This window comes from Odocoileus virginianus, chromosome 13 (assembly GCF_023699985.2).
Source record: "Odocoileus virginianus isolate 20LAN1187 ecotype Illinois chromosome 13, Ovbor_1.2, whole genome shotgun sequence".
Taxonomy (NCBI): Eukaryota; Metazoa; Chordata; class Mammalia; order Artiodactyla; family Cervidae; genus Odocoileus; species Odocoileus virginianus.
Genome location: NC_069686.1, coordinates 2,856,504 through 2,877,043, shown reverse-complemented (window position 1 = coordinate 2,877,043; position 20,540 = coordinate 2,856,504). Strand labels below are relative to the sequence as shown.

The 20,540-nt window shown below is 38.8% G+C and overlaps 1 protein-coding gene and 1 non-coding gene across 4 annotated transcripts in view; one reads left to right on the top strand and one right to left on the bottom strand.

Moving 5' to 3' along the window:
- The window catches only part of GULP1 (GULP PTB domain containing engulfment adaptor 1), a 313,204-nt gene that overhangs the window by 45,786 nt on the left and 246,878 nt on the right, over window positions 1–20,540 (top strand). The gene's annotated exons all lie outside the window — the stretch shown is intronic.
- On the bottom strand, window positions 14,027–14,133 carry LOC139038100 (U6 spliceosomal RNA). Its single transcript, XR_011491047.1, has one exon. It is a non-coding gene; the product is annotated as a U6 spliceosomal RNA (small nuclear RNA).

The window sequence follows — 20,540 nt, the reverse complement described above, 5'->3', positions numbered from 1 at the left end:
TGAATCTAGAGATAACTGTGAGAGAGCCATACCTTTTAGAAAAATCAGAAAGTCACATCAAGAATGAACTATTTGCAATGGAGGGGGATGTCAGAAAGCAAAGTTGTTTGGTGAAATTTGTTGGCTATGCAGTGATGGCAGATAATTTTAGTATCTAGTCAGATATTGTACTTAAATGAGTAGAATCCATCTATATTTACCAGATAAAGATATTCATATGACCTCTGTGGGTCATTCTGCTGCTGAAAATTTGATTTAGATAATTTTACATAAAGGGTAAGACTCTTAAGACTAAATGACCTTAAGTGGTTTTTCTGTGTGTCAATGGTAGCTACTAATGCAATGCATCTAGTCTGTTGATTTGCATAAGTAATCTTCTTGTACCTAGACTAAGAAACAGAAACTGCTGACAGATGCCTGTACCTCTAAAGCAAATTTTTTGTACATTTCCATTGTACATTTACTTTTATGAAAAAAATTAAGGTACAGAAATGGAACTAAAATACAGTTTATTGACTTTCTTCTACTACAATTTAATGAGTATCCTTCCATATTTATATGTGTTTCATTGATTGAAAAAAAAAATGTACCACCTAAAAGTTGAGAATTATATTTTATTCAGGGGGACTTGCTGAGAACTTAAGCCTGGGAGGCAGCCTCTCAGATAGCTCTGAGGGACTGCTCTGAAGAAGTGAGGGAGGAGCTAGGATATACAGAAGGTCAAACAAGCAATTAAAAAACCAGGGAGTCGAACATCAAAAGATTACTGCTAATTAAAGAAAACCAGGCATGCCAAGTCAATAAATTTAGTGCTTTTCTTTAAATATGTATGGGAAGATGCAAGAGTCTGGGCTCAAAGAAGTCATTTTCTTTATATGCACCTTAACTATCTGGGGCCCGTATCCTATTTTTCTCTATCTGAGCCCTGTTGGGATACACAATTCGGGCCGCTGCAGTGGGTGATGGCCGAAACAGCCTTTGTTTACTGTTATGACTAGTGGCGGTTTTTTTGTCCACAATTTTTATAAATGCCTCCCCACTATTTATTTTACTGTTTATTAAGTGTATTATTCAAATGATATGAGATAATAGAGTTAAAAGAGGCATGGAAAATATGTGATTTGGTCTTGGATAGTCAAAAGTATTCTGGCTGTTCAGGCAGGTGATGATATTTTGGGCCAAAATGCTTACCTGTTACTAAAAAAAAAATTAGTAGTTGGTTTAGGTGAAGGCACGATTAAGGGAATAATAATTATGTATGGCATCTCTTAACCTTTTAACTTTTTTAATCATCCCAAACACCTAGTAACCTTAGTTTAGCTTGCTAAAAACAGTTGATTGAGGAACATTAAAAAAAAAAAAAAGAAAAGATAGCCCTTTTCTTTCAGTGTCTGGTTAAAGTAGAACTACCTCTGTATTCCTTGGAGAGGAGAGAAGGGGCTTTATGTTAGATGAAGAGCTGTAGAAGACTTGCATTGTTTTTTTTTTTCCCCCAAACAACAGCTAACATCCCTCTGGCTTGAATTTTAATGACTGCATATAACTCTCTTTGAATGTTATTGGGAGCTCTGCCCTCAAGCCTATGAACAGTGGTTTGAAACCAGAAGGTTCTCTGAGACCTTTCCTCAAGACCAGCTGCAATTCTGATGTGACCACTCATTGTTCTGGAAAAAGCAGCTTATTTAACCCATTTAGCCACCCTGTGGACTGTCCCTATACAAAGCTGTTTCTGTCCCGCATGGGCAGGGACTCCAGGCCCAGCTGTGGGCCGGCTGAATTAATCAAATGGTACTTAGCCCACATTCCCGAAAGACTAGCAGATTTCTATGCAGACTCCGTTCTAACAGTGTGACCTTCTGGCCTTTGACATGACCGCTGGATATCAGAGACCTGTTTGAGACGACAGCTTAGGAAGAATATTCTCAAAGGTTTATTGGTGAGAAATGTGGATCTACATGTCCTGTGCCTTGTCTGAATTTGTAATTAACATTTTCAAGCACCTGGAATTTAATAAGCACTGAATGTGGTGCTGACTTTTGTTTTGCTTCGTCTCAATAATACTTTACCAGATACTTGTGTTATTTCTGGTCTACAGAGACAGAAACAGCCTGCAAGGATATAGGTGTCTGACAATTTCGGAAGACTAGTGGGTTTTATCTCTGGCTGCGTATTGGGTTTACCTGAAAAGCTTTTTTAAAATATATGTTCCTAGGTTTAGGGCAGATAAGTTAGAATAGAATCCCTGGAGGTGCCATTTTGAAAATAAACAAAACACCTTCCCAGATGATTCTTATTTGCAGCAAGAGTTGTGAACCTTTGTCCTAATTTTCCTGACACTCATCCTTTACCAAGCTTTCCCAGGCAGCACTAGTGGTAAAAAATCTGCCTGCCAATTCAGGAGACGCTGGAGACATGGGTTCCGATCCCTGGGTTGGGAAGATTCTCCTAGAGGAGGAAATGATAATCCACTCCAGGATTCTTGCCTGGAGAATGCCATGGACAGAGGAGCCAGGCGGGCTACAGTCCACGGGGTCACAAGGAGTTGGACATGACTAAGCGACTGAGCATGAGTAGGAGCATCCTTTATCAAATGCTGATCCTGCATCAGCCACACATGCTTGAGTTAGAAACTTGTTAGAAACCCAGACTCTCAGGACTCCCCAGCCTGATGTATCAGAATCTGAATTTTTAAAAAATCCCTAGAGAACTTTCTACTTGTATCATCTTTGCAACTTTCCTATAAATCTAACATTCTTCTAAAATTAAAAGTGTTTATTAGGAAAAAAGAAAATCATGTTTGGGATACAAAGATCAAAACCTTCCCTCCAGTAGCTCAGTCCAGCAAGAGAGAAGCTTATTAAAAGGCAGTTTGCTAAGAGCTATAATGGAAGTAATGTAGAAAGTGCTGTCACTTTATGGAAGGAAATGAAAAATGTTCTGTGGGGGAATTAAAGAGAAAATTTCCTGGCTCATCTGGTGAGGTGTGGGTGAGGAGGTTTCTCCCCACTACCTTCAGCACTGGGTTGGTGTTTTTTTGGGAGCTATGGCTTTGACAGCTGGAATATGAGGCCTCTCGCCACTGTGTCATGTGCCCCACCATGCCCTCTGCCTCTGTGGCAGTGAGCATCCCTGCTGTTGCCACATTTCTGAGGGTGGGTTCCATGGAAGGAAGGCTGCCAGCTTCCTTTGCCTTCATATCCCCTGCCCTGGGGCACTGGATCCCAGGTCTCCTCGTTTGGCTCAGGCAGAGCACCAGCCACCTCATAAGCACCTTTTCAGCCAGGATCCCAAGGGTGTGGTTTCATTTACCTGGGTTGCAGAATGAAGATGATGCAGAGGAGAGCCACAGCTGACTCTGGTAATCTTGTTGCAAGAGTTAGAAAACATCTTTGTGAGATCAAGCCCTGAGCCTTCGGATTGGGAGTACTGACTCCAGCACCCTAGACGACCAGAGAACTAACCCTGGGGAGTATCACATAGTGAGAACTCACACAAAGAAAACCGCTTGAATGCAAGAGGCATCACCCAACCACCAGTAGCACCCTGTGCAGGATGCCTCATGTAAACAAAAACAAAGCAAAAATACTAACCCAGTCATCAGCATACAGGATTACCACCTACTCATTCAGCCTTCATCAGAGGAAAGACAAGCAAACAGACACTCAACACAAATCTCATAAGTCTTACACACACCACTGGACCAACCTTAGAAGGGCAGAAACCAAAAGGAAGAAAGAATTCAACCTTGAAACCTGGGAAAAGGAGACCTCAAAAACAATAAGTTTAAAAAAAATAATGAAAATGCAGAGAAATACTGTGCAAATTAAGGAACAACTAGAAACACAGAAGTCCAAATAAATGAAGAGGAAATAGGAAAACTACCTGAAAAATAATTCAGAATAGTGATAGTAAAGATGATCAAAAACCTTGAAAACAAAATGGAGAAAATGCAAGAATCAATTAACAAAGACCTAGAAGAATTAAAGAATAAACATACAGAGACAAACAACACATTTACTGAAATTAAAAATACTCTAGAAGGAATAAATAGCAGAATATCTGAAGTAAAAGAATTAGTCAGTGAGCTAGAAGATATAACTTCTGAAAAGCAGAATAAAGTGAAAAGAATGAAAAGAACTGAGGATAGTCTCAGAGACCTCTGAGGGAATATCAAATATAGCAACATTTGAATATAGGGGTCCCAGAAGAAAAAAAGAAAGGGTATGAGAAAATTTTTGAAGTGAATATAGTTGAAAATTTCTTCAACATGGAAAAGGAAATAGTCAATCAAGTCCAAGAGGCACAAAGAGTCCCATACAGGATAAACCCAAGGAGAAACATGCAAAAACACATACTAATCAAACTAACAAAGACTAAACACAAAGAAAGAATATTAAAAGCAGCAAGGGAAAAGCAACAAGTAACATACAAGGGAAACTTGATATGCTTAATAGCTGATGTCTCAGCAGAAACTCTGCAGGCCAAAAGGGAGTGGCAGGATATATTTAAAGTACTGAAACAGACGAAAAATTTATAACCAAGATTACTGTACCCGGCAAAGATTTCATTTGACGTTGATGGAGAAATAAAAAGCTTTTCAGACAAGTGAAAGTTAAGAGGATTCAGTACCACCAAACCAGCTTTACAACAAATTTTAAAGGGACTTATGTAGTCCAGAAATATAAGAGAAGAAAAAAGATGTATAAAATCAACCCCAAACAGTTAAGAAAATGGCAATAGGAAGATATAGATCAATAATTACATTAAATGTAAATGGATTAAATACTCCAACCAAAAGACAGACTGGCTGAATTGATACAAAAACAAGACCCAAATATATGCTGTCTATAAGAAATCCACTTCAGACCTAAAGGCACACACAGACTGAAAGTGAGAGGATGGAAAAATATATTCCATGCTAATGGGAAGCAAAAAATCATGCTGGAGTAGCTATCCTCATACAAACAAAATAGACCTTAAAATAAAGAAGATTACAAGAGATAAGGAAGGACACTACATAAAGATCAAGGGATTAATCCAAGAGGGAGACATAAAATTTTTAAATATCTATGCACCCAACATAGGAACACCTCAATACATAAGACAAACACTAACAGACATAAAAGGAGAAATTGACAGTAACACAATAGTAGGCGACTTTAACTCCCCACTCACACCAATGGACAGATCATCAAAACAGAAAATTAATAAGGAAATACAAGTCTTAAATTATACATTAGATGAGATGGATCTCACTGACATCTTCAGGACATCCCATCCAAATGCCGAAGAAAACACCTTCTTCTCAAATGTACATGGAACATTCTCCAGGATAGACAACATCTTAAGTCACAAATCAAACCCCAGTCAATTTAAGAAAATTGAAATTGTATCAAGCATCTTCTCTGTCCACAATGCTGTGAGACTAGGTATCTATTACAAGAATAAAGTTGTAAGGAACACAAACACATGGAGATTAAACAATGCATTTCTTAAATAACCAGGTTACTGAAGAAATCAAAAGGGAAATCAAAACATTTCTAGAAACAAATGACAATGAAAACAACTCAAAACCTATGGGATGCAGCAAAAGCAGTTCTAAGAAGGAAGTTTATAACAACACAGCTCTCCCTCAAGAAACAAGAAAAATATCAAATAGACAACCTAAATTTACACCTAAAACAACTGGGGGAAAAAAAAATCCCAAAATTAGTAGAAGGCAAGAAATCATAAAGATCCAAGCAGAAATAAAAGAAAAAGAAATGAAAGAAATGATAGTAAAGATTAGTAAAACTAAAATTTGGTTCTTTGAGAAAATAAAATTGACAAGCATTTAGCCAGACTCATCAAGAAAAAAAGACAGAAGAATCAAATCAACAAAATTAGAAATGAAAAAGGAGAGGTTATAACAGACAATGCAGAAATACAAAGGATTATAACAGACTATTATGAACAGACTATATGGCAATAAAATGGATAACCTGGAAGAAATGGACAGATTTTTAGAAAAATTCAATCTTTCAAGATTGAACCAGGAAGAAGTAGAAATTATGAACAACACAGTTACAAGCACTGAAATTGAAGCTGTAGTCAAAAATCTCCCCTGAAAAACAAAAGCCCAGGACCAGATGATGTCACAGGAGAATTCTATCAAACATTTAGAGAAGAGCTAATGCCTATCTTTCTAAAACTCTTTCAAAAAATTGCAGAGGAAGAAACATGTCCAAACTCATTCTATGAGGCCACCATTACCCTGATACAAAAACCAGACAAAGACAACATAAAAAAAGAAGACTACAGGCCAATATCACTGATGAACATAGATGCAAAAATCCTCAACAAAATTTTAACAAACAGAATTCAGCAATACATCAAAAAGCTAATACACCATGATCAAGTTGGGTTTATTCCAGGAATGCAAGGATTCTTCAATATATGCAAATCAATCAATGTGATACACCATATTGAAAGATAAAACTGAAAGATAAAAGCCATATGATCATCTCAATAGATGCAGAAAAAGCTTTTGACAAAATTCAGCATCCATTTAGGATTAAACTTCTTAAAAAAATGGGTATAGAAGTAATCTACCTCAACATAGTAAAGGCCATATATGATGAGCCTACAGCAAACATTATTCTCAATGGTGAAAAACTGAAAGCATTCCCCCTATGATCAGGAACAAGATAAGGGTGTCCACTTTCCCTGCTATTATTCAACATAGTTTGAAAGTTCTAGCTACAGCAATCAGAAGAAAAAGAAATAAAAGGAATCCAGATTGGAAAAGAAGTAAAGCTCTCACTGTTTGCAGATGACATGAACCTCCACTCAGAAAACCCTAAAGATGGTATCAGAAAATTACTAGAGCTAATCAGTGAATTTAGCAAAGTTGCAGAATACAAGATCAATACACAGAAATCACTTGCATTTCTATTTTCCTATGAAAAATCAGAAAAAGAAATTAAGGAATCAATCCCATTTACCATTGCAACAAAAAGAATTAAATAGGAATAAACTTACCTAAGGAGTGAAAAGAACTGTACAGAGAAGATTATAAGACACTAATGAAAGAAATTAAAGATGACATAAAGGGAGAGATATTCCATGTTCCTAGGTAGGAAGAATCAATATTGTTTAAATGACTATACTACCAAACTCAACCTACAGATTTAATGTGATCCCTATCAAATTACCAATGGCATTTTTCACAGAACTCGAACAAAAAATTTCACAATTCGTATGAAAACACAAAAGACCCTGAATAGCCAAAGCAGCCTTGGAAAAGAAGAATGGACCTGGAGGAATCAACCTTCCTGACTTCTGATTATACTACAAAGCTTCAGTCGTCAAGACAGTATGCTACTAGCACAAAAACAGAAATATAGACCAATAGAACAAGATAGAAAAAGCCCATAAATAAACTCATGCACCTATGGGTACCTTATTTTTGACAAAGGAGGCAAGAATATACAATGGGGCAAACACAGCCTCTTCAATAAATGGTGCTGGGAAAACTGGGCAGCTACATGTAAAAGAGTGAAATCAGAACATAACACCATACACAAAGATAAACTCAAAATGGATTAAAGACCTAAATGTAAGAACAGAAACTATAAAACTCTTAGAGGAAAATATAGGCAGAACATTTGATGACAGAAAAGTCAAACCAGATCCTCTATTACCCACCTCCTAGAGTAATGGAAATAAAAACAAAAGTAAACAAGTGGGACCTGATTAAACTTAAAAGCTTTTGCACAGCAAAGGAAACAGCAAGGTGAAAAGACAACCCTCAGAATGGGAGAGAATCATAGCAAATGAAACTGACAAAGGATTAACTTCCAAAGTATACAAGCAGCTTATACAACTCAATGCCAGAAAAACAAACAACCCAATCAAAAAGTGGGAAAAAGACCTAAGCAGACATTTCTCCAAAGAAGACATAGAGATGGCTAACAAACCCATGAAAAGATGCTCAACATTGCTCATTATTAGAAAAATGCAAATCAAAACTACAATGAAATATCACCTCACATCGATCAGAATGGCCATCATCAAAAAGTCTACAAACAATAAATGCTGGAGAGGGTGTGGAGAAAAGGGAATACTTTTGCGCTGTTGGTGGGAATGTACATTGATACAGCCAGCATGGAAGACAGTATGGCGATTCCTTAAAAGATTAGGAATAAAACCACCATATAACCCAGCAATCCCACTACTAAGCATATACTCTGAGGAAATAAAAATTGAAAAAGACACATGTATCCCATTGTTCACTCCAGCACTGTTTACAATAGCTAGAACATGGAAGCAACCTAGGTGTCCATAGACAGATGAATGGATAAAGAAGTTGTGGTACATACACACAATGGAATATTACTCAGCCACAAAAGGGCACACATTTGTGTCAGTTCTAATGAGGTGGATGAAAACCTAGAACCTAAAGATAAATATCGTATTCTAACACATACGGGATCTAGAAGAATGGTAGTGAAGAACTTATTTACAGGTTAGCAGTAGAGAAACAGACATAGAGAATAGATTTATGGACACAGGGAGAGGGAAGAAGAAGATGAGATTTATGGAAAGAGTAGCATGGAAACTTACCATGTGTAAAATAGATAGCCAACGGGAATGTGCTGTATGGCTCAGGAAACTCAAAGAGGGGCTCTGTATCAACCTAGAGGGGTGGGATGGGGAGGGAGATGGGAGGGAGGTTCAGAAGGGAGGGGATATATGTGTACCTATGGCTGATTCCTGTTGAGCTTCGACAGTAAACAGCAAAATTCTGTAAAGCAATTATCCTTCAATAAATAAATAAAGAAAAGAAGAAAGAAAATTGCCCAAGAAAGGTGACTTGAAGACATTCTGGGCACAGAGAAATACACAAAGGACAATTCCTTTAAGAAAATTCCCTAATATGAAAGGAGTTTTAGAAAGAAACATAAAACTGGGCTTTGGTGAAAATATGATGTTTTAAAAAAGATGATGCCAAACACCAACTGAAGATTAGTGCCAGACTGGAGATAATCTAATAATTAAAGGAAGACTTTCTCATTTTTGAGGAAAGCAAAGCAATTAAGGACAGTTAATCATTTGTAGCTAAATTAAGGCTCCTGAAGAGGACAGGGGACAGAATTTTTTGGAAGTTCTCTCTTTTGGAAATTCTTGGGACCCTACTCTCTGGCATTTGTTGGTTTTTTGAGGTGCTGTGCTTAGCTTCTCAGGGCCTTTGAGGCTGCTTGTTTTCTCTGCTGGGCAGGCTGACTTCTTCTTTTTTTTTTCTTTAATTTTTATTTGCATATGGTTGCTTTACAATGTTATGTTATTTTCTGCTGTATTGCAAAGTGAATCAGCCATATGTATATGTACATCCCCCCGTTTTTTTTGGATTTCCTTCCCATTTGTGACTCTTTATTCTCCCCATGGCTAAGTCCTCCTCTTCCTTCAACATGGCATTCTGCCCAGAACTGCTTCCTCTAATTCACACTCTAGGTTGGGTACCATTCTTCTGGGTTCTTATAACATCCTGTATATGTCGCATTATTGTTAATTTCCTTTTTGTCTGTTTATCTCATGGAAACAGTAAGTACCTTGAAGGCAGGGGTTTTCCACTGGCTTCTGTGTCTCCAGAACTTCTCAAAGTTCTTGACTCAAGAAATTCTTAGAAATAAAATGAAAAATGAAAGCAATAGCCTATCTTTACCCATAGCTGACATTGTCAAGGTGGTCGTGGAGATGGCAATAATGGATTACGAGGCCCTCACATTGATAGCTAGGGAGAAATTTAGAGACTTCAACCTGTATATAACACATGGCTGGCATATAGAAGATTTCCAATAAGTTTTAGGTGAGGGAAAGAATGAACATTCTTATTTAATATACAAAGGCTCTGGCATAGATTATGTTAAGGATGTCTCTCCTAGCATATTGTTAGGCGAATATAAACTCAGACATGGATCTTTACTCATAAATAGCAATCATTTATGACTTAGTTCTTAAAATTTTTTAATTAAAGTATAGTTGATTTACAAAGTTGATTTACAATTTGTGTTAGTTTCTGGTGTACAGCAAAGTGAATCAAGTATGTGTGTGTGTGTGTGTGTGTGTGTGTATTCTCATTTTCTCTTTCATTATGGTTTATTATAAGGTACTGAATCTAGTTCCCTATGCTACATGTTCCCTGAGACCTGCCTTTGAGTGTTTGAGTGTCTCCTGCAGGAGGTATGGTTCAGCAGGGGCCTGCCGCAGGGACAGGGGCTCTATGTGCAGCAGCCCTGGGTATGGCATAAGCCCTCTTAGAGGAGGTCACCATTAATCCTGCCATAGAGCTGCCAGAACTTACACAGGACTGGGGAAACAGACTCTTGGAGGGACAAACAAAACCTTGTATGCATCAGGAGCCAGGAGAAAGGATCAGTGACCCCACAAGAGACTGACCCAGACTTGCCTGTGAGTTGCCAGGAGTCTCTGATGGAGATGTGGGTTGGGGGTGGCCTGCTACAGGGTTGGGGGCACTGGAACCTTTTGGAGGAGATCACTGTTACCGTCATTACCGCCACCATAGTTTGGCCTCAGGTCAAACAAAAGGGAGGGGAAGCAGTCCCTCCCCCAAAAGGGAGGGAAGCTGGAAAGACCCAGTTTCCCCCTCAGTCAGTCTTTCCCATCAAGAAGCTTCCACAAACCTCTTATCCTAATCCTTATCCATCAGAGGGCAGACAGACTGAAAACCACAGTCACGGAAAACTAATCAAACTGATCACATGGACCATAGCCTTGTCTAACTCAATGAAACTATGAGCCACGCCATGTAGGGCCACCCAAGATGGATGGGTCATGGTGGAGAGTTCCGACAAATTGTGGTCCACTGGAGAAGGGAATGGCAAACCACTTCAGCATTCTTGCCTTGAGAACCCCGTGAACACTATGAAAAGGCAAAAAGGACACTGAAAGAGGAGCTCCCCGGGTTGGTAGGTGCCCAGTATGCTGCTGGAGAACAATAGAGAAATAACTCCAGGGAGAATGAAGAGAGAGAGCCGAAGCAAAGCAACACCCAGGTGTGGGTGTGACTCGTGCTATGTAGGAGTCAGGTCTGATGCTGTAAAGGAGAATATTGCACAGGAACCTGGAATGTTAGGTCCATGAATCAAGGTAAATTGGAAGTGGTCGAACAGCAGATGGCAAGAGTGACCATTGACATTTTAGGAATCAGTGAACTAAAATGGACTGGAATGGGTGAATTTAACTCAGATGACCATTATATTTACTACTGTGTGAAAGAATCCCTTGGAATAAATGGAGTAGCCTTCAAAGTCAACAGAGCCTGAAATGCAGTACATGGACGCTGTCTTAACAACGATAGAATGACCTCTATTCGTTTCCAAGGCAAATCATTCAGTATCATAGTAATCCAAGTCTATGACCCGACCAGTGATGCTGAAGCTGAAGTTGAATGGTTCTATGAAGACCTACAAGACCTTCTAGAACTAACACCCCAAAAAGATGCCCTTTTCATTATAGGGGACTGGAATGCAAAAGTAGGAAGTCAAGAAATTTGCTTGGAGTAACAGGCAAATTTGGCCTTGGAGTACAAAATGAAGCAGGGCAAAGGCTAGTTTTGACAGGAGAATGCACTGGTCATAGCAAACACCCTCTTCCAACAACACAAGAGAAGGCTCTACACATGGACAACACCCTCTTCCAACAACACAAGAGAAGGCTCTACACATGGTCAACACCAAAATCAGATTGATTATATTCTTTGCAACCAAAGATGGAGAAGCTCTATACAGTCAGCAAAAACAAGACTGGGAGCTGACTGTGACTCAGATCATGAACTCCTTATTGCCAAGTTCAGACTTAAACTGAAGAGAGTAGGGTAAATCCTTAGACTGTTCATGTATGACCTAATCAAATCCCTTACGATTATAGAGTGCAGGTGACATATTCAAGAGATTGGATCTGATAGACAGAGTGCCTGAAGAACTATGGACAGAGGTTTGTGACATTGTACAGAAGGCAGTGATCAAAACCTTGCCCAAGAAAAAGAAATGTAAAGAGGCAAAATGGTTGTCTGAGGAGGGCTTACACATAGCTGAGTAAAAATGAGAGGTGAAAGGCAAAGGAGAAAAGGAAAGATATACTCATTTGACTGTAGAGTTTCAAAGAATAGCAAAGACAGATAAGAAAGCCTTCCTTGGTGATCAATGCCAAGAAATATAGGAAAGAATAGAATGGGAAAGACTAGAGATCTCTTCAAGAAAATTAGAGATACCAAGGGAACATTTCATGCAAAGATGGGTTCGATAAAGGACAGAAATGGTATGGACCTAACCGAAGCAGAAGATAGTAAGAAGTGGTGGCAAAATACACAGAAAAACTATACAAAAAAGATCTTCATGACTCAGATAATCACAATGCTGTGATCACTCACCTAGAGCCAGACATCCTGGAATGTGAAGTCAAGTGGGCCTTAGGAAGCATCACTATGAACAAAGCTAGTGGAGGTGACAGAATTCCACTTGAGCTATTTCAAATCCTAAAAGGTGATATTATGAAAGAGCTGCACTAAATGTGCCAGCAAATTTGGAAAACTCACCAGTGGCCACAGGACTGGAAAAGGTCACTTTTCATTCCAGTCCCAAAGAAAGGCAATGCCAAAGAATGCTGAAAAAAATCACAAAATTGCACTCATCACACATGCTAGCAAATTAGCTTAAAATTCTCAAAGCCAGGTCAACAGTACATGAACCGTGAACTTCCAGATGTTCACGCTCAATTTATAAAAGGCAGAGGAACCAAAGATCAAATTGCCAACATCTGTTGGATCATAGAAAAAGCAAGGGAGTTCCAGAAAAAATATCTATTTCTGCTTTATTGTCTACACCTTTTACTGTGTGGATCATAACAAACTGTGGAAAATTCTTCAAGAGATGGGAATACCAGACCACCTTACCTGCCTCCTGAGAAATCGGTATGCATGTTAAGAAGCAACAGTTAGAACTGGACATGGAACAATAGACTGATTCCAAGTCAGGAAAGAAGTATGTCAAGGCTGTATATTGTCACCCTGATTATTTAACTTATATGCAGAGTACATAATGAGGGAAATGCTGGGCTGGATGAAGCACAAGCTGCAATCAAGATTGCCGGGAGAAATATCAATAACCTCAGATATGCAGATGACACCACCCTTATGGCAGGAAATGAAGATGAACTAAAGAGTCTCTTGATGAAAGTGAAAGAGGAGAGTGAAAATGTTGGCTTAAAACTCAACATTCAGAAAACTAAGATCATGGCATCCAGTCCCATCACTTTACGGCAAATAGATGGGGAAACAATGGAAACAATGACAGACTTTTTTTTTTTTTTTTTTTTTTTTGCTCCAAAATCACTGTAGATGGTGACTGCAGCCATGAAATTCAAAGATGCTTGCTCCATGGAAGAAAAGTTATGACAACCTAGACAGCATATTAAAAAGCAGAGATGTTACTTTGCCCACAAAGGGCTGTATAGTCAAAGCTATAGTTTTTCCAGCAGTCATATATGGATGTGAGATTTGGACTATAAAGAAAGCTGAGCTCTGAAGAATTGATGCTTTTGAACTGTGGTGTTGGAGAAGTCTCTTGAGAGTCCCTTGGACCACAAGGAAATCAAAGCAGTTAATCCTAAAGGAAATCTGTCCTGAATATTCATTGGAAGGACTGATGCTGAAGCTGAAACTCCAACACTCCGCATCCAAACACCTGATGCAAAGAACTGACTCAGTGGAAAAGACCATGATTTTGGGCAAGATTGAAGGCAGGAGAAGGGGATGACAGAGGATGAGATGGTTATATGGCATCATGGACATGAGTTTGAGTAAGCTCCGGGAGTTGGTGATAGACAGGGAAGTCTGGTGTTCTGCGGTCCATGGGATCGCAAGGAGTCAGACACGACTGAGGAATTGAACCGAACTGAAGAGGATACTGAATATAGATCCCTGTGCTTACAGTATATCCTTGTTGTTTATCTATTGTGTATATGGTAGAAAAATGGGGAATGTTTCATGAGTTTTCATGTCATCTTTGCATAAGTACCATGATAATCTTCTCTATATTATTCCAATTTTAGTGTATGTACTGCCGAGGTTAGCATTTGCCTCCAGTTAATCTCCTGTACATATCAGGTATTGGAAATGATATATATGTACAATGTACAATATGGTCACATTTAATTCTCTGAAAACCCTGTAAGGCTTATGTTAGGTTTGGGGACATAGATTTGAACTCAGAGGTGTATGATTATAGAGCTCATGCTTTTTTCCTAATCAGTGTTCTTTCTGCTCTTCTTTGCTGCCTGCATTTCTTTAGGAAGCAGCAGAAGCTCCTTGTGCCTTTCTCTTCCCAGAAATTGCATGGTTTGGAATCCAGGACTTGCACTTTGATTATTAATTTGTTGTGTAACCATAGACAAAAGAAGTAGATGCTGTTCCTCAGTCCCCACATTATTAGATGGCCCTGTTTTACTATAGCAGGGGTCCATTTATTATGCAACCAATATTTAAAAGACTAATGGATACTGGACACTGTTTTAGGTGCTGAAGATTAAAAAGAACAGGAAAGGTCAGACAACACCCATAAAACTACAGAGCTTATATTATGGTGATTATGGCAATTGAGGCTGAAAATAAACAAGTAAAACAAAATCAAATAGTGATTAGTGCCAGAAAGCAAATAGAACAGGGTGACAAGAATGGATGGAGTAGATATGGGTGAAGATATCCATGGATGTGGTGATCGGGCTGTCTCCTTCAGGAAATGACATTTAAGTGGAGACCTGTGAGTAAAGCAGATGTCTGCCATGAATACATTTGGAGGCTTAGATTTCTGGGCAGCGAAACACTCAAGGGAGAGATTCTAACACCAGAAGAGCCCTTCTTGTTGGAGGACCACTGAGTCCAGTGTGGCTGGTGGGAAGAGAGTAGGAGGAGATGAGACAGAGGTTGACAGGTCCAGATTATGGAGTCACAGTCAGTGGTATAGACCGTTTCTCAAATGCGAGCTTGCAGATACTCCACAGACATTCACGATAATGGTCTCACGTCTTTGATACTTTTGACAGCTTAGATACTTCTTCCAACGTCTTTGGGAAAATCCTTCCTTAGGAGTCATTTCCCAGAATAGAAGCCAGGATCTTGCTGCCTCAGCCTCTTGTGCATCAAGGACTTTTATGACCCAGGCTCTGTTGATCAGAGGTGCAGAGGTAAGTCTTCCAATCAGAAATTAATGCCAAGAAACAGGCACCATGGAATTCATTCTGGCATTGATAGTGGCTGATACATTTCATCTACAGGGCCTGCCATACAGAGTTTCTAATATAGTATCTGGTGCATAGGTGTTAGCAAAAAGGATTTTAGTGAGAATGCCTGGTGATGGTGGGGTGCTAAGTACACAGGGCAAGTCTGATGCTCTTATTTCAGTACTGTTTCTGACTGCATAGCTTAGTTCTTTGGTCATTGTGGAGTTTCTGTGAGTCTCTAATCACCTTCCATACACTTCTTTTTACTTAAATTTATTAGAGTGCATTTCGGTTTGCAATTCAGAGCCCTGTGCCAATGACCCCAACTTGAAAATAAGAGTCAGAGAAATTTACTACCTATATCTGAGAAGAATAAGATCTAGAGATTCATTTCAGCTTTAAGTTCTTGGGTGAATTAGTGGCCAAATGTTACCTGGAGATATGAACACTGCTTATTTCAAAACCCTTTTCTCATATTTTTGTTTGTAAAACTAGTATTTGTAAATGTATTCCAGTAATGAAAGCCTACTTTATTCTTTGCAGACATTAATGGGAAGACAGACTAATTATTCAGGTTTTTTTTTTTTTCTGGAAACTTCTTTATTGACCTCCCTTAACTTAAAGAGCAGGATGTGGTTGAAAGATGCTACTTTCCCATTAGACTTAAAGATCTTTCTAAGCTCCCAGATACATCATTGATGAGGTATACATTATCTTGGACAACTCACTAAGAGCCTCCCTTCCCCCTTATAGGTAAAGGTAAATAATTATTTAATTATTAACCACAATCTTAAATGTATATGCATTTTAAGAAAAATTTTTGATGTCTGTTTAATCATCGTTATTTCAGTAATACACGTAACTAGTCTTTTATGAGGTCTCCTGTGTTGCATCTGAGAAAGGGCTTCTGAAATTCAAGTGGTTCTTAATAGCTGTGCAGAAGAAAGGTGAAAATATGTTTATAATTATCACACCCCCATCTGTTCTGTAATTGTGCCAGGCTATTCTCAGAAGGGTTGTTGTAGTTTCTTCTCTAAAATGGATTTCTGTTCTTCTGCCACTCTGGCTGTCTCTCCACTCTGTGTTGAAGTTCTGAATCTTTACTAACTCATGCCAATTTTTTTTCTTAGGATGTATTCTTTTATTTGTAGCTAAATTTGTTTTCTTTTTCATTGACATGTCAATTGGATGCAGTGCTTGTCACGATGATTGTACTAGGGAATAAAATCGCATCTCCAACATATCAGTAGGTGAAAATGATTGTTTTTTCTTGGAAATATTTCACATATTGTTTACCTTAATGGGAAATGCTCATTGCTACAAATAGGAGGGAAAGATGTACCCAGTTTTCTTGTTTAAAGGCCTGATCTCCCATGATACCAGTATATATATTTAAGAGTACTTACTTTGATTATCAATTGAAAAGCATATTTTTGATTCAGTGTCTTTATGGAAGATTTAATCACTAGGCTTATACATATTTAGTTAGGTTTTGCCTTTGCTGGTGAATTTTTAGAAACTTCTTGCCTTGTTCATGCTTTGCTGGTAAATTTTGGGTGAATACGTTTATGGTCACTTGAATGTTATTATCTAGGGATATTCTCTTTATGGATTTAGAGACACAATACCGAGGATGGAAAATTTTCATTCTGAAATATATTTCTGGTTGTCACTATTCCTCCTTTTGTCTTAATACATACATGATACACATTTTAAATTATGCATTACAGCTGGAGATGTGTGCTTGTTGTCTCATCAGGAAGATTTTGAGAAATTGAAAGGAAATCTTTTTAAAAAACAGACATTGCTAGGTGATGGGAATATGATGGTTTATTATTTTATTATGTTACTTTATATATGTTTGATTTTTTATTTTAATAAAACAATAAAAAGAAGACATTATTATTAGATTAGTATAACCCTATGATGTAGGCAATTCACCAGGCTTCTCTGAGCTTCAGTATCCTAAACAAAGAAAATCCATAAAGAAAGAAATGCTCCATTTATAGGATTAGGATTTTGTTATGGAATGAATGCTCTAGTGTTCCAGCGTGGACTGTATTCTGAAATACTATTCACATGTTGAGTATTAATTATAGAAGGATTTTGTGCAAGTGTCACTTAATACTGATTAACCTAAAAAGAGCTGGACAGAGATTTGTATAATTATGTTTTGTATTAGAATAACGTATGGTCATAGAAGCTGGAAGAGGGCACAGGTTGCCTTTAGAAGGTGGTCATTTAGGAACTGGTGGAACACAGCTAAGCATAACTTGGGGTGAGAAACTTTATTTTTTGTATTTGTGCAATAAATAATGATTCTAGTTAAAAATAGATAACTATTTTTAATTGGGAGATTTATTAATATTATCTTTCTTAAATTAATATCAGTTTCATGGTTGAGGGTCTTTAAAATTAGAGCATCTGTCACTGGAGGAAGGTGAACAGGCTTGCTTCACAGGGAGTCTCATGAGAATTTATATCTGCGCTAAAGGATTGATTTTGAAATGAATCTGTTATGAACATTTATCCAATTAATAACAGACAATATTTATTCAAAGTTTACTGTATGCTTGACAATGTGCATAATTCTCAACATAAAGTATTATATTTTTCTCATTGCCACATAAGAAAAAATGCTGTTATCTTTTGTTATACAGATGCTGTAAGTCATTATGGCTCAGAGGTTAACTATCTTGCCCAAGTTCATATAAACACAAAAATGATAGAATTAAGACTAGAACTTGCATTCTAACTATAGAATATATGGTCTTTACTTTACCATATTGATTCTTCATAGCAGTTATTTTAGCCTAGGCTTTTTCCTAAACGTTTTTTGTTTTTTTCTGCCTCTTTTTGTGTGCTTCTTTATTCAACCATATAAGCAAGTAAACATCAGTATTTTACTATAATGCTCCAGAAAGTCTGTTTTTGAAGTGGAGAGAATTCAAATGAAAATGCATAAATGCATATAGGTAATCATATTGTATTAATTTCCCTAGTACTAACATAACAAATGGGGCTTCCGCAATGGCTCAGCGGGTAAAGAATCCACCTGCAATGCAGGAGACACAGGAGACATGGGTTCATCCCTGGGTCAGGAAGGTCCTGAGAGGAGGAAACAGGAAACTAGGCTACAGTCGAAATGGTCGCAAAGAGCTGGACAGGACTGGATGACTGGGAATGCACTCTATGTTCACTCTGTCAGTCACTCAGTCATGGCTGACTCTGAGGCCCCATGGACTGTAGTCCACCAGGTTCGTTTGTCCATGGAATTCTTTGGGCAAGAATACTGGACGGGTTAGCCATTCCCTTCACCAGGGGATCTTCCTTACCTAAGGATTGAACTAGGGTTTCCTGTATTGCAGTGGATTCTTTACCATCTGAGCAGCCAGGGAAGCCCAAATTAGTAGACTACACTTCTTAGAGCAGTTTTGGAGGTGGTGGTGATTAAGTTGCTAAGTTGTGTCCTACTCTTACGATGCTATGGACTATATGCCAGGCTCCTCTGCCCATGGGGCGCCCAGGCAGGAACACTGGAGTGGCTTGCCATGTCCTTCTCCAGGGAATCTTCCCCACCCAGGGATCAAGACCAAATCTGCATTACAGGTGGAATCTTCACCAAGACAGCCACCAAGGAAGCCTGATCTACTAGCACCATCTGGGAAGCCCCTAAGCATGCACACAACCATAACAAATATCACAAACCTGGTGGCTTAAAACAAAAGAAATATATTTCCTCACATTCTGGAGACCAAAGAAGCCCAAAATCAACGTGTTGGCCAGGTTGATTCCTTCTGGACCTCTCAGAGAAATCAGTTAATGGCTTTCCCCTAGCTTTTGGTGATAGCTGGCAATCCTTAGCATTCTTTGGCTTGTAGTTTCATAACTCCAGCCTTGGCCTCTGTCTTTGTGTGGCATTTTCTTTGTATTTCTGTGTCTCAATTTTCCCTCTCTTTTATACAGACCCTGGTCTTTGGCTGTAGCTCAGTTCAGTTCAGTTGCTCAGTCGTGTCCGACTCTTTGCAAGCCCATGAATCGCAGCACTCCAGGCCTCCCTGTCCATCACCAACTCCTGGAGTTTACCAAAACCCGTGTCCATTGAGTCAGTGATGTCATCCAACCATCTCATCCTCTCTTATCCCCTTCTCCTCCTGCCCTCAATCTTTCCCAGTATCAGGGTCTTTTCCAATGAGTCAACTCTTCGCATGAGGTGGCCAAAGTATTGGAGTTTCAGCTTCAGCATCAGTCCTTCCAATAAACACCCAGGACTGATCTCCTTTAGGATGGACTGGTTGGATCTCCTTGCAGTCCAAGGGACTCTCAAGAGTCTTCTCCAACACCACAGTTCAAAAGCATCAATTTTTCAGCACTCAACTTTCTTCACAGTCCAACTCTCACATCCATACATGACCACTGGAAAAACCATAGCCTTGACTCGACGGACCTTTGTTGACAAAGTAATGTCTCTGCTTTTTAATATGCTGTCTAAGTTGGTCCTAACTTTCCTTCCAAGGAGTAAGCGTCTTTTAATTTCAAGGCTGCATTCACCATCTGCAGTGATTTTGGAGCCCAGAAAAATAAAGTCAGCCACTGTTTCCACTGTTTCCCCATCTATTTGCCATGAAGGGATGGGACCAGATGCCATGATCTTAGTTTTCTGAATGTTGAGCTTTAAGCCAACTTTTTCACTTGCTCTAAGTTCTTCATTTTCTTCCGTAAGGGTGGTATCATCTGCATATCTGAGGTTATTGACATTTCTCCTGGAAATCTTGATTCCAGCTTGTGCTTCTTCCAGCCCAGCATTTCTCATGATGTACTCTGCATATATGTCAAATAAGCAAGGTGACAATACTCCTTGACATACTGCCTTGACAATACTGCCTTGACGTACTCCTTTTCCTATTTGGAACCAGCCTGTTGTTCCATGTCCAGTTCTAACTGTTGCTTCCTGACCTGCATACAGGTTCTCAAGAGGCAGGTCAGGTGGTCTGATATTCCCATCTCTTTCAGAATTTTCCACAGTTTATTGTGATTCACACAGTGAAAGGCTTTGACATAGTCAATAAAGCAGAAATAGATGTTTTTCTGGAACTCTCTTGCTTTTTCGGTGATCCAGCGGATGTTGGCAGTTTGATCTCTGGTTCCTTTGCCTTTTCTAAATCCAGCTTCTACATCTGAAAGTTCACATTCACACACTGTTGAAGCCTGGCTTGGAGAATACTGAGCATTACTTTACTAGCATGTGAGATGAGTGCAGTTGT